This window comes from Pelobates fuscus, chromosome 2 (assembly GCF_036172605.1).
Source record: "Pelobates fuscus isolate aPelFus1 chromosome 2, aPelFus1.pri, whole genome shotgun sequence".
NCBI classification, from domain to species: domain Eukaryota; kingdom Metazoa; phylum Chordata; class Amphibia; order Anura; family Pelobatidae; genus Pelobates; species Pelobates fuscus.
Genome location: NC_086318.1, coordinates 286964860 through 286977991, shown reverse-complemented (window position 1 = coordinate 286977991; position 13132 = coordinate 286964860). Strand labels below are relative to the sequence as shown.

The 13132-nt window shown below is 41.8% G+C and overlaps 32 pseudogenes; all 32 read left to right on the top strand.

Moving 5' to 3' along the window:
- The first annotated feature begins 42 nt into the window (after positions 1 to 42).
- On the top strand, positions 43 to 161 carry LOC134596748 (5S ribosomal RNA; annotated as a pseudogene).
- Positions 162 to 964: 803 nt separating this feature from the next.
- On the top strand, positions 965 to 1083 carry LOC134597813 (5S ribosomal RNA; annotated as a pseudogene).
- Positions 1084 to 1308: 225 nt separating this feature from the next.
- Positions 1309 to 1427, top strand: LOC134589039 (5S ribosomal RNA; annotated as a pseudogene).
- Positions 1428 to 1652: 225 nt separating this feature from the next.
- Positions 1653 to 1771, top strand: LOC134595778 (5S ribosomal RNA; annotated as a pseudogene).
- Positions 1772 to 2574: 803 nt separating this feature from the next.
- Positions 2575 to 2693, top strand: LOC134597052 (5S ribosomal RNA; annotated as a pseudogene).
- A 225-nt stretch (positions 2694 to 2918) lies between these two features.
- LOC134595323 (5S ribosomal RNA) lies at positions 2919 to 3037 on the top strand (annotated as a pseudogene).
- A 134-nt stretch (positions 3038 to 3171) lies between these two features.
- LOC134595023 (5S ribosomal RNA) lies at positions 3172 to 3290 on the top strand (annotated as a pseudogene).
- Positions 3291 to 3424: 134 nt separating this feature from the next.
- Positions 3425 to 3543, top strand: LOC134592220 (5S ribosomal RNA; annotated as a pseudogene).
- Positions 3544 to 3677: 134 nt separating this feature from the next.
- On the top strand, positions 3678 to 3796 carry LOC134597911 (5S ribosomal RNA; annotated as a pseudogene).
- A 134-nt stretch (positions 3797 to 3930) lies between these two features.
- LOC134595642 (5S ribosomal RNA) lies at positions 3931 to 4049 on the top strand (annotated as a pseudogene).
- Positions 4050 to 4183: 134 nt separating this feature from the next.
- LOC134596116 (5S ribosomal RNA) lies at positions 4184 to 4302 on the top strand (annotated as a pseudogene).
- Positions 4303 to 4618: 316 nt separating this feature from the next.
- LOC134598199 (5S ribosomal RNA) lies at positions 4619 to 4737 on the top strand (annotated as a pseudogene).
- A 225-nt stretch (positions 4738 to 4962) lies between these two features.
- Positions 4963 to 5081, top strand: LOC134597557 (5S ribosomal RNA; annotated as a pseudogene).
- Positions 5082 to 5884: 803 nt separating this feature from the next.
- Positions 5885 to 6003, top strand: LOC134594552 (5S ribosomal RNA; annotated as a pseudogene).
- A 225-nt stretch (positions 6004 to 6228) lies between these two features.
- LOC134595322 (5S ribosomal RNA) lies at positions 6229 to 6347 on the top strand (annotated as a pseudogene).
- Positions 6348 to 6481: 134 nt separating this feature from the next.
- LOC134595655 (5S ribosomal RNA) lies at positions 6482 to 6600 on the top strand (annotated as a pseudogene).
- A 134-nt stretch (positions 6601 to 6734) lies between these two features.
- LOC134592208 (5S ribosomal RNA) lies at positions 6735 to 6853 on the top strand (annotated as a pseudogene).
- Positions 6854 to 6987: 134 nt separating this feature from the next.
- LOC134594167 (5S ribosomal RNA) lies at positions 6988 to 7106 on the top strand (annotated as a pseudogene).
- Positions 7107 to 7240: 134 nt separating this feature from the next.
- Positions 7241 to 7359, top strand: LOC134597795 (5S ribosomal RNA; annotated as a pseudogene).
- Positions 7360 to 7493: 134 nt separating this feature from the next.
- LOC134595640 (5S ribosomal RNA) lies at positions 7494 to 7612 on the top strand (annotated as a pseudogene).
- Positions 7613 to 7746: 134 nt separating this feature from the next.
- LOC134595544 (5S ribosomal RNA) lies at positions 7747 to 7865 on the top strand (annotated as a pseudogene).
- Positions 7866 to 8090: 225 nt separating this feature from the next.
- LOC134595639 (5S ribosomal RNA) lies at positions 8091 to 8209 on the top strand (annotated as a pseudogene).
- Positions 8210 to 8343: 134 nt separating this feature from the next.
- Positions 8344 to 8462, top strand: LOC134595543 (5S ribosomal RNA; annotated as a pseudogene).
- Positions 8463 to 8778: 316 nt separating this feature from the next.
- Positions 8779 to 8897, top strand: LOC134598323 (5S ribosomal RNA; annotated as a pseudogene).
- An 803-nt stretch (positions 8898 to 9700) lies between these two features.
- Positions 9701 to 9819, top strand: LOC134597677 (5S ribosomal RNA; annotated as a pseudogene).
- Positions 9820 to 9953: 134 nt separating this feature from the next.
- LOC134595638 (5S ribosomal RNA) lies at positions 9954 to 10072 on the top strand (annotated as a pseudogene).
- A 134-nt stretch (positions 10073 to 10206) lies between these two features.
- LOC134595542 (5S ribosomal RNA) lies at positions 10207 to 10325 on the top strand (annotated as a pseudogene).
- A 225-nt stretch (positions 10326 to 10550) lies between these two features.
- LOC134597629 (5S ribosomal RNA) lies at positions 10551 to 10669 on the top strand (annotated as a pseudogene).
- A 468-nt stretch (positions 10670 to 11137) lies between these two features.
- Positions 11138 to 11256, top strand: LOC134597628 (5S ribosomal RNA; annotated as a pseudogene).
- Positions 11257 to 12058: 802 nt separating this feature from the next.
- On the top strand, positions 12059 to 12177 carry LOC134592196 (5S ribosomal RNA; annotated as a pseudogene).
- A 559-nt stretch (positions 12178 to 12736) lies between these two features.
- Positions 12737 to 12855, top strand: LOC134597433 (5S ribosomal RNA; annotated as a pseudogene).
- A 134-nt stretch (positions 12856 to 12989) lies between these two features.
- LOC134595535 (5S ribosomal RNA) lies at positions 12990 to 13108 on the top strand (annotated as a pseudogene).
- Positions 13109 to 13132: the final 24 nt, after the last annotated feature.

The following is a 13132-nucleotide window of genomic DNA, read 5'->3' as shown; positions in this document are numbered from 1 at the left end:
GATATTCTACCAACATTAGCGAGATCGCATTCTCTTAATTTCCCTTACGGCCATACCAGTCTGAAAATGCCTGATCTCGTCAGATCTTGGAAGCCATCCAGACTCGGGCCTGGTTAGTACTTGTATGGGAGACCAACTAGGAACCTCAGGTGCCGTAAGCTTTTGTTTATTTCTTTTTTGCATTATGATGTCATAATCAGACCACTTTTTTCCCTATCCAGAAGCGTCTTGTCTTTTGTCGCAACCAGAGTTTGATATTCTACCAACATTAGCGAGATCGCATTCTCTTAATTTCACTTACGGCCATACCAGTCTGAAAATGCCAGATCTCGGAAGCCATCCAGACTCGGGCCTGGTTAGTACTTGTATGGGAGACCAACTAGGAACCTCAGGTGCCGTAAGCTTTTGTTTATTTCTTTTTTGCATTATGATGTCATAATCAGACAACTTTTTTCCCTAAGGGAGACCAACTAGGAACCTCAGGTGCCGTAAGCTTTTGTTTATTTCTTTTTTGCATTATGATGTCATAATCAGACCACTTTTTTCCCTATCCAGAAGCGTCTTGTCTTTTGTCGCAACCAGAGTTTGATATTCTACCAACAGTAGCGAGATTGCATTCTCTTAATTTCACTTACGGCCATACCAGTCTGAAAATGTCAGATCTCGGAAGCCATCCAGACTCGGGCCTGGTTAGTACTTGTATGGGAGACCAACTAGGAACCTCAGGTGCCGTAAGCTTTTGTTTATTTCTTTTTTGCATAATGATGTCACAATCAGACCACTTTTTTCCCTATGGGAGACCAACTAGGAACCTCAGGTGCCGTAAGCTTTTGTTTATTTCTTTTTTTCCATTATGATGTCATAATCAGACCACTTTTTTCCCTATCCAGAAGCGTCTTGTCTTTTGTCGCAACCAGAGTTTGATATTCTACCAACATTAGCGAGATCGCATTCTCTTAATTTCACTTACGGCCATACCAGTCTGAAAATGCCTGATCTCGTCAGATCTCGGAAGCCATCCAGACTTGGGCCTGGTTAGTACTTGTATGGGAGACCAACTAGGAACCTCAGGTGCCGTAAGCTTTTGTTTATTTCTTTTTTGCATTATGATGTCATAATCAGACCACTTTTTTCCCTATGGGAGACCAACTAGGAACCTCAGGTGCCGTAAGCTTTTGTTTATTTCTTTTTTGCATTATGATGTCATAATCAGACCACTTTTTTCCCTATCCAGAAGCGTCTTGTCTTTTGTCGCAACCAGAGTTTGATATTCTACCAACATTAGCAAGATCGCATTCTCTTAATTTCACTTACTGCCATACCAGTCTTAAAATGCCTGATCTCGTCAGATCTTGGAAGCCATCCAGACTTGGGCCTGGTTAGTACTTGTATAGGAGACCAACTAGGAACCTCAGGTGCCGTAAGCTTTTGTTTATTTCTTTTTTGCATCATGATGTCATAATCAGACCACTTTTTTCCCTATGGGAGACCAACTAGGAACCTCAGGTGCCGTAAGCTTTTGTTTATTTCTTTTTTGCATTATGATGTCATAATCAGACCATTTTTTTCCCTATCCAGAAGCGTCTTGTCTTTTGTCGCAACCAGAGTTTGATATTCTACCAACATTAGCGAGATCGCATTCTCTTATTTTCTCTTACGGCCATACCAGTCTGAAAATGCCTGATCTCGTCAGATCTTGGAAGCCATCCAGACTCGGGCCTGGTTAGTACTTGTATGGGAGACCAACTAGGAACCTCAGGTGCCGTAAGCTTTTGTTTATTTCTTTTTTGCATTATGATGTCATAATCAGACCACTTTTTTCCCTATCCAGAAGCGTCTTGTCTTTTGTCGCAACCAGAGTTTGATATTCTACCAACATTAGCGAGATCGCATTCTCTTAATTTCACTTATGGCCATACCAGTCTGAAAATGCCAGATCTCGGAAGCCATCCAGACTCGGGCCTGGTTAGTACTTGTATGGGAGACCAACTAGGAACCTCAGGTGCTGTAAGCTTTTGTTTATTTATTTTTTGCATTATGATGTCATAATCAGACAACTTTTTTCCCTAAGGGAGACCAACTAGGAACCTCAGGTGCCGTAAGCTTTTGTTTATTTCTTTTTTGCATTATGATGTCATAATCAGACCACTTTTTTCCCTATCCAGAAGCGTCTTGTCTTTTGTCGCAACCAGAGTTTGATATTCTACCAACAGAAGCGAGATTGCATTCTCTTAATTTCACTTACGGCCATACCAGTCTGAAAATGTCAGATCTCGGAAGCCATCCAGACTCGGGCCTGGTTAGTACTTGTATGGGAGACCAACTAGGAACCTCAGGTGCCGTAAGCTTTTGTTTATTTCTTTTTTGCATTATGATGTCATAATCAGACCACTTTTTTCCCTATGGGAGACCAACTAGGAACCTCAGGTGCCGTAAGCTTTTGTTTATTTCTTTTTTTCCATTATGATGTCATAATCAGACCACTTTTTTCCCTATCCAGAAGCGTCTTGTCTTTTGTCGCAACCAGAGTTTGATATTCTACCAACATTAGCGAGATCGCATTCTCTTAATTTCACTTACGGCCATACCAGTCTTAAAATGCCTGATCTTGTCAGATCTCGGAAGCCATCCAGACTTGGGCCTGGTTAGTACTTGTATGGGAGACCAACTAGGAACCTCAGGTGCCGTAAGCTTTTGTTTATTTCTTTTTTGCATTATGATGTCATAATCAGACCACTTTTTTCCCTATGGGAGACCAACTAGGAACCTCAGGTGCCGTAAGCTTTTGTTTATTTCTTTTTTGCATTATGATGTCATAATCAGACCACTTTTTTCCCTATCCAGAAGCGTCTTGTCTTTTGTCGCAACCAGAGTTTGATATTCTAACATCATTAGCGAGATCGCATTCTCTTAATTTCACTTACGGCCATACCAGTCTGAAAATGCCTGATCTCGTCAGATCTTGGAAGCCATCCAGACTTGGGCCTGGTTAGTACTTGTATGGGAGACCAACTAGGAACCTCAGGTGCCGTAAGCTTTTGTTTATTTCTTTTTTGCATTATGATGTCATAATCAGACCACTTTTTTCCCTATCCAGAAGCGTCTTGTCTTTTGTCGCAACCAGAGTTTGATATTCTACCAACATTAGCGAGATCGCATTCTCTTGATTTCACTTACGGCCATACCGGTCTGAAAATGCCTGATCTCGTCAGATCTCGGAAGCCATCCAGACTCGGGCCTGGTTAGTACTTGTATGGGAGACCAACTGGAAACCTCAGGTGCCGTAAGCTTTTGTTTATTTCTTGTTTGCATTATGATGTCATAATCAGACCACTTTTTTCCCTATCCAGAAGCGTCTTGTCTTTTGTCGCAACCAGAGTTTGATATTCTACCAACATTAGCGAGATCGCATTCTCTTAACTTCACTTACGGCCATACCAGTCTGAAAATGCCTGATCTCGTCAGATCTCGGAAGCCATCCAGACTCGGGCCTGGTTAGTACTTGTATGGGAGACCAACTAGGAACCTCAGGTGCCGTAAGCTTTTGTTTATTTCTTTTTTGCATTATGATGTCATAATCAGACCACTTTTTTCCCTATCCAGAAGCGTCTTGTCTTTTGTCGCAACCAGAGTTTGATAATCTACCAACATTAGCGAGATCGCATTCTCTTGATTTCACTTACGGCCATACCGGTCTGAAAATGCCTGATCTCATCAGATCTCGGAAGCCATCCAGACTCGGGCCTGGTTAGTACTTGTATGGGAGACCAACTGGGAACCTCAGGTGCCGTAAGCTTTTGTTTATTTCTTTTTTGCATTATGATGTCATAATCAGACCACTTTTTTCCCTATCCAGAAGCGTATTGTCTTTTGTCGCAACCAGAGTTTGATAATCTACCAACATTAGCGAGATCGCATTCTCTTAATTTCACTTACGGCCATACCAGTCTGAAAATGCCTGATCTCGTCAGATCTCGGAAACCATCCAGACTCGGGTCTGGTTAGTACTTGTATGGGAGACCAACTAGGAACCTCAGGTGCCGTAAGCTTTTGTTTATTTATTTTTTGCATTATGATGTCATAATCAGACCACTTTTTTCCCTATCCAGAAGCGTCTTGTCTTTTGTCGCAACCAGAGTTTGATATTCTACCAACATTAGCGAGATCGCATTCTCTTAATTTCACTTACGGCCATACCAGTCTGAAAATGCCTGATCTCGTCAGATCTCGGAAGCCATCCAGATTCGGGCCTGGTTAGTACTTGTATGGGAGACCAACTAGGAACCTCAGGTGCTGTAAGCTTTTGTTTATTTCTTTTTTGCATTATGATGTCATAATCAGACCACTTTTTTCCCTATGGGAGACCAACTAGGAACCTCAGGTGCAGTAAGCTTTTGTTTATTTCTTTTTTGCATCATGATGTCATAATCAGACCACTTTTTTCCCTATGGGAGACCAACTAGGAACCTCAGGTGCCGTAAGCTTTTGTTTATTTCTTTTTTGCATTATGATGTCATAATCAGACCATTTTTTTCCCTATCCAGAAGCGTCTTGTCTTTTGTCGCAACCAGAGTTTGATATTCTACCAACATTAGCGAGATCGCATTCTCTTAATTTCCCTTACGGCCATACCAGTCTGAAAATGCCTGATCTCGTCAGATCTTGGAAGCCATCCAGACTTGGGCCTGGTTAGTACTTGTATAGGAGACCAACTAGGAACCTCAGGTGCCGTAAGCTTTTGTTTATTTCTTTTTTGCATCATGATGTCATAATCAGACCACTTTTTTCCCTATGGGAGACCAACTAGGAACCTCAGGTGCCGTAAGCTTTTGTTTATTTCTTTTTTGCATTATGATGTCATAATCAGACCATTTTTTTCCCTATCCAGAAGCGTCTTGTCTTTTGTCGCAACCAGAGTTTGATATTCTACCAACATTAGCGAGATCGCATTCTCTTAATTTCCCTTATGGCCATACCAGTCTGAAAATGCCTGATCTCGTCAGATCTTGGAAGCCATCCAGACTCGGGCCTGGTTAGTACTTGTATGGGAGACCAACTAGGAACCTCAGGTGCCGTAAGCTTTTGTTTATTTCTTTTTTGCATTATGATGTCATAATCAGACCACTTTTTTCCCTATCCAGAAGCGTCTTGTCTTTTGTCGCAACCAGAGTTTGATATTCTACCAACATTAGCGAGATCGCATTCTCTTAATTTCACTTACGGCCATACCAGTCTGAAAATGCCAGATCTCGGAAGCCATCCAGACTCGGGCCTGGTTAGTACTTGTATGGGAGACCAACTAGGAACCTCAGGTGCTGTAAGCTTTTGTTTATTTATTTTTTGCATTATGATGTCATAATCAGACAACTTTTTTCCCTAAGGGAGACCAACTAGGAACCTCAGGTGCCGTAAGCTTTTGTTTATTTCTTTTTTGCATTATGATGTCATAATCAGACCACTTTTTTCCCTATCCAGAAGCGTCTTGTCTTTTGTCGCAACCAGAGTTTGATATTCTACCAACAGTAGCGAGATTGCATTCTCTTAATTTCACTTACGGCCATACCAGTCTGAAAATGTCAGATCTCGGAAGCCATCCAGACTCGGGCCTGGTTAGTACTTGTATGGGAGACCAACTAGGAACCTCAGGTGCCGTAAGCTTTTGTTTATTTCTTTTTTGCATTATGATGTCATAATCAGACCACTTTTTTCCCTATGGGAGACCAACTAGGAACCTCAGGTGCCGTAAGCTTTTGTTTATTTCTTTTTTTCCATTATGATGTCATAATCAGACCACTTTTTTCCCTATCCAGAAGCGTCTTGTCTTTTGTCGCAACCAGAGTTTGATATTCTACCAACATTAGCGAGATCGCATTCTCTTAATTTCACTTACGGCCATACCAGTCTTAAAATGCCTGATCTCGTCAGATCTCGGAAGCCATCCAGACTTGGGCCTGGTTAGTACTTGTATGGGAGACCAACTAGGAACCTCAGGTGCCGTAAGCTTTTGTTTATTTCTTTTTTGCATTATGATGTCATAATCAGACCACTTTTTTCCCTATGGGAGACCAACTAGGAACCTCAGGTGCCGTAAGCTTTTGTTTATTTCTTTTTTGCATTATGATGTCATAATCAGACCACTTTTTTCCCTATCCAGAAGCGTCTTGTCTTTTGTTGCAACCAGAGTTTGATATTCTAACATCATTAGCGAGATCGCATTCTCTTAATTTCACTTACGGCCATACCAGTCTGAAAATGCCTGATCTCGTCAGATCTTGGAAGCCATCCAGACTTGGGCCTGGTTAGTACTTGTATGGGAGACCAACTAGGAACCTCAGGTGCCGTAAGCTTTTGTTTATTTCTTTTTTGCATTATGATGTCATAATCAGACCACTTTTTTCCCTATCCAGAAGCGTCTTGTCTTTTGTCGCAACCAGAGTTTGATATTCTACCAACATTAGCGAGATCGCATTCTCTTAATTTCACTTACGGCCATACCGGTCTGAAAATGCCTGATCTCATCAGATCTCGGAAGCCATCCAGACTCGGGCCTGGTTAGTACTTGTATGGGAGACCAACTAGAAACCTCAGGTGCCGTAAGCTTTTGTTTATTTCTTGTTTGCATTATGATGTCATAATCAGACCACTTTTTTCCCTATCCAGAAGCGTCTTGTCTTTTGTCGCAACCAGAGTTTGAAATTCTACCAACATTAGCGAGATCGCATTCTCTTAATTTCACTTACGGCCATACCAGTCTGAAAATGCCTGATCTCGTCAGATCTCGGAAGCCATCCAGACTCGGGCCTGGTTAGTACTTGTATGGGAGACCAACTAGGAACCTCAGGTGCCGTAAGCTTTTGTTTATTTCTTTTTTGCATTATGATGTCATAATCAGACCACTTTTTTCCCTATCCAGAAGCGTCTTGTCTTTTGTCGCAACCAGAGTTTGATATTCTACCAACATTAGCGAGATCGCATTCTCTTAATTTCACTTACGGCCATACCAGTCTGAAAATGCCTGATCTCGTCAGATCTCGGAAGCCATCCAGACTCGGGCCTGGTTAGTACTTGTATGGGAGACCAACTAGGAACTTCAGGTGCCGTAAGATTTTGTTTATTTCTTTTTTGCATTATGATGTCATAATCAGACCACTTTTTTCCCTATCCAGAAGCGTCTTGTCTTTTGTCGCAACCAGAGTTTGATAATCTACCAACATTAGCGAGATCGCATTCTCTTGATTTGACTTACGGCCATACCGGTCTGAAAATGCCTGATCTCATCAGATCTCGGAAGCCATCCAGACTCGGGCCTGGTTAGTACTTGTATGGGAGACCAACTGGGAACCTCAGGTGCCGTAAGCTTTTGTTTATTTCTTTTTTGCATTATGATGTCATAATCAGACCACTTTTTTCCCTATCCAGAAGCGTATTGTCTTTTGTCGCAACCAGAGTTTGATAATCTACCAACATTAGCGAGATCGCATTCTCTTAATTTCACTTACGGCCATACCAGTCTGAAAATGCCTGATCTCGTCAGATCTCGGAAACCATCCAGACTCGGGTCTGGTTAGTACTTGTATGGGAGACCAACTAGGAACCTCAGGTGCCGTAAGCTTTTGTTTATTTATTTTTTGCATTATGATGTCATAATCAGACCACTTTTTTCCCTATCCAGAAGCGTCTTGTCTTTTGTCGCAACCAGAGTTTGATATTCTACCAACATTAGCGAGATCGCATTCTCTTAATTTCACTTACGGCCATACCAGTCTGAAAATGCCTGATCTCGTCAGATCTCGGAAGCCATCCAGATTCGGGCCTGGTTAGTACTTGTATGGGAGACCAACTAGGAACCTCAGGTGCCGTAAGCTTTTGTTTATTTCTTTTTTGCATTATGATGTCATAATCAGACCACTTTTTTCCCTATGGGAGACCAACTAGGAACCTCAGGTGCCGTAAGCTTTTGTTTATTTCTTTTTTGCATTATGATGTCATAATCAGACCACTTTTTTCCCTATCCAGAAGCGTATTGTCTTTTGTCGCAACCAGAGTTTGATAATCTACCAACATTAGCGAGATCGCATTCTCTTAATTTCACTTACGGCCATACCAGTCTGAAAATGCCTGATCTCGTCAGATCTCGGAAACCATCCAGACTCGGGTCTGGTTAGTACTTGTATGGGAGACCAACTAGGAACCTCAGGTGCCGTAAGCTTTTGTTTATTTCTTTTTTGCATTATGATGTCATAATCAGACCACTTTTTTCCCTATCCAGAAGCGTCTTGTCTTTTGTCGCAACCAGAGTTTGATATTCTACCAACATTAGCGAGATCGCATTCTCTTAATTTCACTTACGGCCATACCAGTCTGAAAATGCCTGATCTCGTCAGATCTCGGAAGCCATCCAGATTCGGGCCTGGTTAGTACTTGTATGGGAGACCAACTAGGAACCTCAGGTGCCGTAAGCTTTTGTTTATTTCTTTTTTGCATTATGATGTCATAATCAGACCACTTTTTTCCCTATGGGAGACCAACTAGGAACCTCAGGTGCCGTAAGCTTTTGTTTATTTCTTTTTTGCATCATGATGTCATAATCAGACCACTTTTTTCCCTATGGGAGACCAACTAGGAACCTCAGGTGCCGTAAGCTTTTGTTTATTTCTTTTTTGCATTATGATGTCATAATCAGACCATTTTTTTCCCTATCCAGAAGCGTCTTGTCTTTTGTCGCAACCAGAGTTTGATATTCTACCAACATTAGCGAGATCGCATTCTCTTAATTTCCCTTACGGCCATACCAGTCTGAAAATGCCTGATCTCGTCAGATCTTGGAAGCCATCCAGACTCGGGTCTGGTTAGTACTTGTATGGGAGACCAACTAGGAACCTCAGGTGCCGTAAGCTTTTGTTTATTTCTTTTTTGCATTATGATGTCATAATCAGACCACTTTTTTCCCTATCCAGAAGCGTCTTGTCTTTTGTCGCAACCAGAGTTTGATATTCTACCAACATTAGCGAGATCGCATTCTCTTAATTTCACTTACGGCCATACCAGTCTGAAAATGCCAGATCTCGGAAGCCATCCAGACTCGGGCCTGGTTAGTACTTGTATGGGAGACCAACTAGGAACCTCAGGTGCTGTAAGCTTTTGTTTATTTATTTTTTGCATTATGATGTCATAATCAGACAACTTTTTTCCCTAAGGGAGACCAACTAGGAACCTCAGGTGCCGTAAGCTTTTGTTTATTTCTTTTTTGCATTATGATGTCATAATCAAACCACTTTTTTCCCTATCCAGAAGCGTCTTGTCTTTTGTCGCAACCAGAGTTTGATATTCTACCAACAGTAGCGAGATTGCATTCTCTTAATTTCACTTACGGCCATACCAGTCTGAAAATGTCAGATCTCGGAAGCCATCCAGACTCGGGCCTGGTTAGTACTTGTATGGGAGACCAACTAGGAACCTCAGGTGCCGTAAGCTTTTGTTTATTTCTTTTTTGCATTATGATGTCATAATCAGACCACTTTTTTCCCTATGGGAGACCAACTAGGAACCTCAGGTGCCGTAAGCTTTTGTTTATTTCTATTTTTCCATTATGATGTCATAATCAGACCACTTTTTTCCCTATCCAGAAGCGTCTTGTCTTTTGTCGCAACCAGAGTTTGATAATCTACCAACATTAGCGAGATCGCATTCTCATGATTTCACTTACGGCCATACCGGTCTGAAAATGCCTGATCTCATCAGATCTCGGAAGCCATCCAGACTCGGGCCTGGTTAGTACTTGTATGGGAGACCAACTGGGAACCTCAGGTGCCGTAAGCTTTTGTTTATTTCTTTTTTGCATTATGATGTCATAATCAGACCACTTTTTTCCCTATCCAGAAGCGTATTGTCTTTTGTCGCAACCAGAGTTTGATAATCTACCAACATTAGCCAGATCGCATTCTCTTAATTTCACTTACGGCCATACCAGTCTGAAAATGCCTGATCTCGTCAGATCTCGGAAACCATCCAGACTCGGGTCTGGTTAGTACTTGTATGGGAGACCAACTAGGAACCTCAGGTGCCGTAAGCTTTTGTTTATTTCTTTTTTGCATTATGATGTCATAATCAGACCACTTTTTTCCCTATCCAGAAGCGTCTTGTCTTTTGTCGCAACCAGAGTTTGATATTCTACCAACATTAGCGAGATCGCATTCTCTTAATTTCACTTACGGCCATACCAGTCTGAAAATGCCTGATCTCGTCAGATCTCGGAAGCCATCCAGATTCGGGCCTGGTTAGTACTTGTATGGGAGACCAACTAGGAACCTCAGGTGCCGTAAGCTTTTGTTTATTTCTTTTTTGCATTATGATGTCATAATCAGACCACTTTTTTCCGTATGGGAGACCAACTAGGAACCTCAGGTGCCGTAAGCTTTTGTTTATTTCTTTTTTGCATTATGATGTCATAATCAGACCACTTTTTTCCCTATCCAGAAGCGTCTTGTCTTTTGTCGCAACCAGAGTTTGATATTCTACCAACATTAGCGAGATCGCATTCTCTTAATTTCACTTACGGCCATACTAGTCTGAAAATGCCTGATCTCGTCAGATCTCGGAAGCCATCCAGACTCGGGCCTAGTTAGTACTTGTATGGGAGACCAACTAGGAACCTCAGGTGCCGTAAGCTTTTGTTTATTTCTTTTTTGCATTATGATGTCATAATCAGACCACTTTTTTCCCTATGGGAGACCAACTAGGAACCTCAGGTGCCGTAAGCTTTTGATTATTTCTTTTTTGCATTATGATGTCATAATCAGACCACTTTTTTACCTATCCAGAAGCGTCTTGTCTTTTGTCGCAACCAGAGTTTGATATTCTACCAACATTAGCGAGATCGCATTATCTTAATTTCCCTCACGGCCATACCAGTCTGAAAATGCCAGATCTCGGAAGCCATCCAGACTCGGGCATGGTTAGTACTTGTATGGGAGACCAACTAGGAACCTCAGGTGCCGTAAGCTTTTGTTTATTTCTTTTTTGCATTATGATGTCATAATCAGACCACTTTTTTCCCTATCCAGAAGCGTCTTGTCTTTTGTCGCAACCAGAGTTTGATATTCTACCAACATTAGCGAGATCGCATTCTCTTAATTTCACTTACGGCCATACTAGTCTGAAAATGCCTGATCTCGTCAGATCTCGGAAGCCATCCAGACTCGGGCCTAGTTAGTACTTGTATGGGAGACCAACTAGGAACCTCAGGTGCCGTAAGCTTTTGTTTATTTCTTTTTTGCATTATGATGTCATAATCAGACCACTTTTTTCCCTATGGGAGACCAACTAGGAACCTCAGGTGCCGTAAGCTTTTGTTTATTTCTTTTTTGCATTATGATGTCATAATCAGACCACTTTTTTACCTATCCAGAAGCGTCTTGTCTTTTGTCGCAACCAGAGTTTGATATTCTACCAACATTAGCGAGATCGCATTATCTTAATTTCCCTCACGGCCATACCAGTCTGAAAATGCCAGATCTCGGAAGCCATCCAGACTCGGGCATGGTTAGTACTTGTATGGGAGACCAACTAGGAACCTCAGGTGCCGTAAGCTTTTGTTTATTTCTTTTTTGCATTATGATGTCATAATCAGACCACTTTTTTCCCTATGGGAGACCAACTAGGAACCTCAGGTGCCGTAAGCTTTTGTTTATTTCTTTTTTGCATTATGATGTCATAATCAGACCACTTTTTTACCTATCCAGAAGCGTCTTGTCTTTTGTCGCAACCAGAGTTTGATATTCTACCAACATTAGCGAGATCGCATTATCTTAATTTCCCTCACGGCCATACCAGTCTGAAAATGCCAGATCTCGGAAGCCATCCAGACTCGGGCATGGTTAGTACTTGTATGGGAGACCAACTAGGAACCTCAGGTGCCGTAAGCTTTTGTTTATTTCTTTTTTGCATTATGATGTCATAATCAGACCACTTTTTTCCCTATCCAGAAGCGTCTTGTCTTTTGTCGCAACCAGAGTTTGATATTCTACCAACATTAGCGAGATCGCATTCTCTTAATTTCACTTACGGCCATACCAGTCTGAAAATGCCTGATCTCGTCAGATCTCGGAAGCCATCCAGACTCGGGCCTGGTTAGTACTTGTATGGGAGACCAACTAGGAACCTCAGGTGCCGTAAGCTTTTGTTTATTTCTTTTTTGCATTATGATGTCATAATCAGACCACTTTTTTCCCTATGGGAGACCAACTAGGAACCTCAGGTGCCGTAAGCTTTTGTTTATTTCTTTTTTGCATTATGATGTCATAATCAGACCACTTTTTTCCCTATCCAGAAGCGTCTTGTCTTTTGTCGCAACCAGAGTTTGATATTCTACCAACATTAGCGAGATCGCATTATCTTAATTTACCTTACGGCCATACCAGTCTGAAAATGCCAGATCTCGGAAGCCATCCAGACTCGGGCCTGGTTAGTACTTGTATGGGAGACCAACTAGGAACCTCAGGTGCCGTAAGCTTTTGTTTATTTCTTTTTTGCATTATGATGTCATAATCAGACTTCTTTTTTCCCTATGGGAGACCAACTAGGATTCTCAGGTGCCGTAAGCTTTTGTTTATTTCTTTTTTGCATTATGATGTCATGATCAGACCACTTTTTTCCCTATCCAGAAGCGTCTTGTCTTTTGTCGCAACCAGAGTTTGATATTCTACCAACATTAGCGAGATCGCATTCTCTTAATTTCACTTAGGGCCATACCAGTCTGAAAATGCCTGATCTCGTCAGATCTTGGAAGCCATCCAGACTTGGGCCTGGTTAGTACTTGTATGGGAGACCAACTAGGAACCTCAGGTGCCGTAAGCTTTTGTTTATTTCTTTTTTGCATTATGATGTCATAATCAGACCACTTTTTTCCCTATCCAGAAGCGTCTTGTCTTTTGTCGCAACCAGAGTTTGATATTCTACCAACATTAGCGAGATCGCATTCTCTTAATTTCCCTTACGGCCATACTAGTCTGAAAATTCCTGATCTCGTCAGATCTCGGAAGCCATCCAGACTTGGGCCTGGTTAGTACTTGTATGGGAGACCAACTAGGAACCTCAGGTGCCGTAAGCTTTTGTTTATTTCTTTTTTGCATTA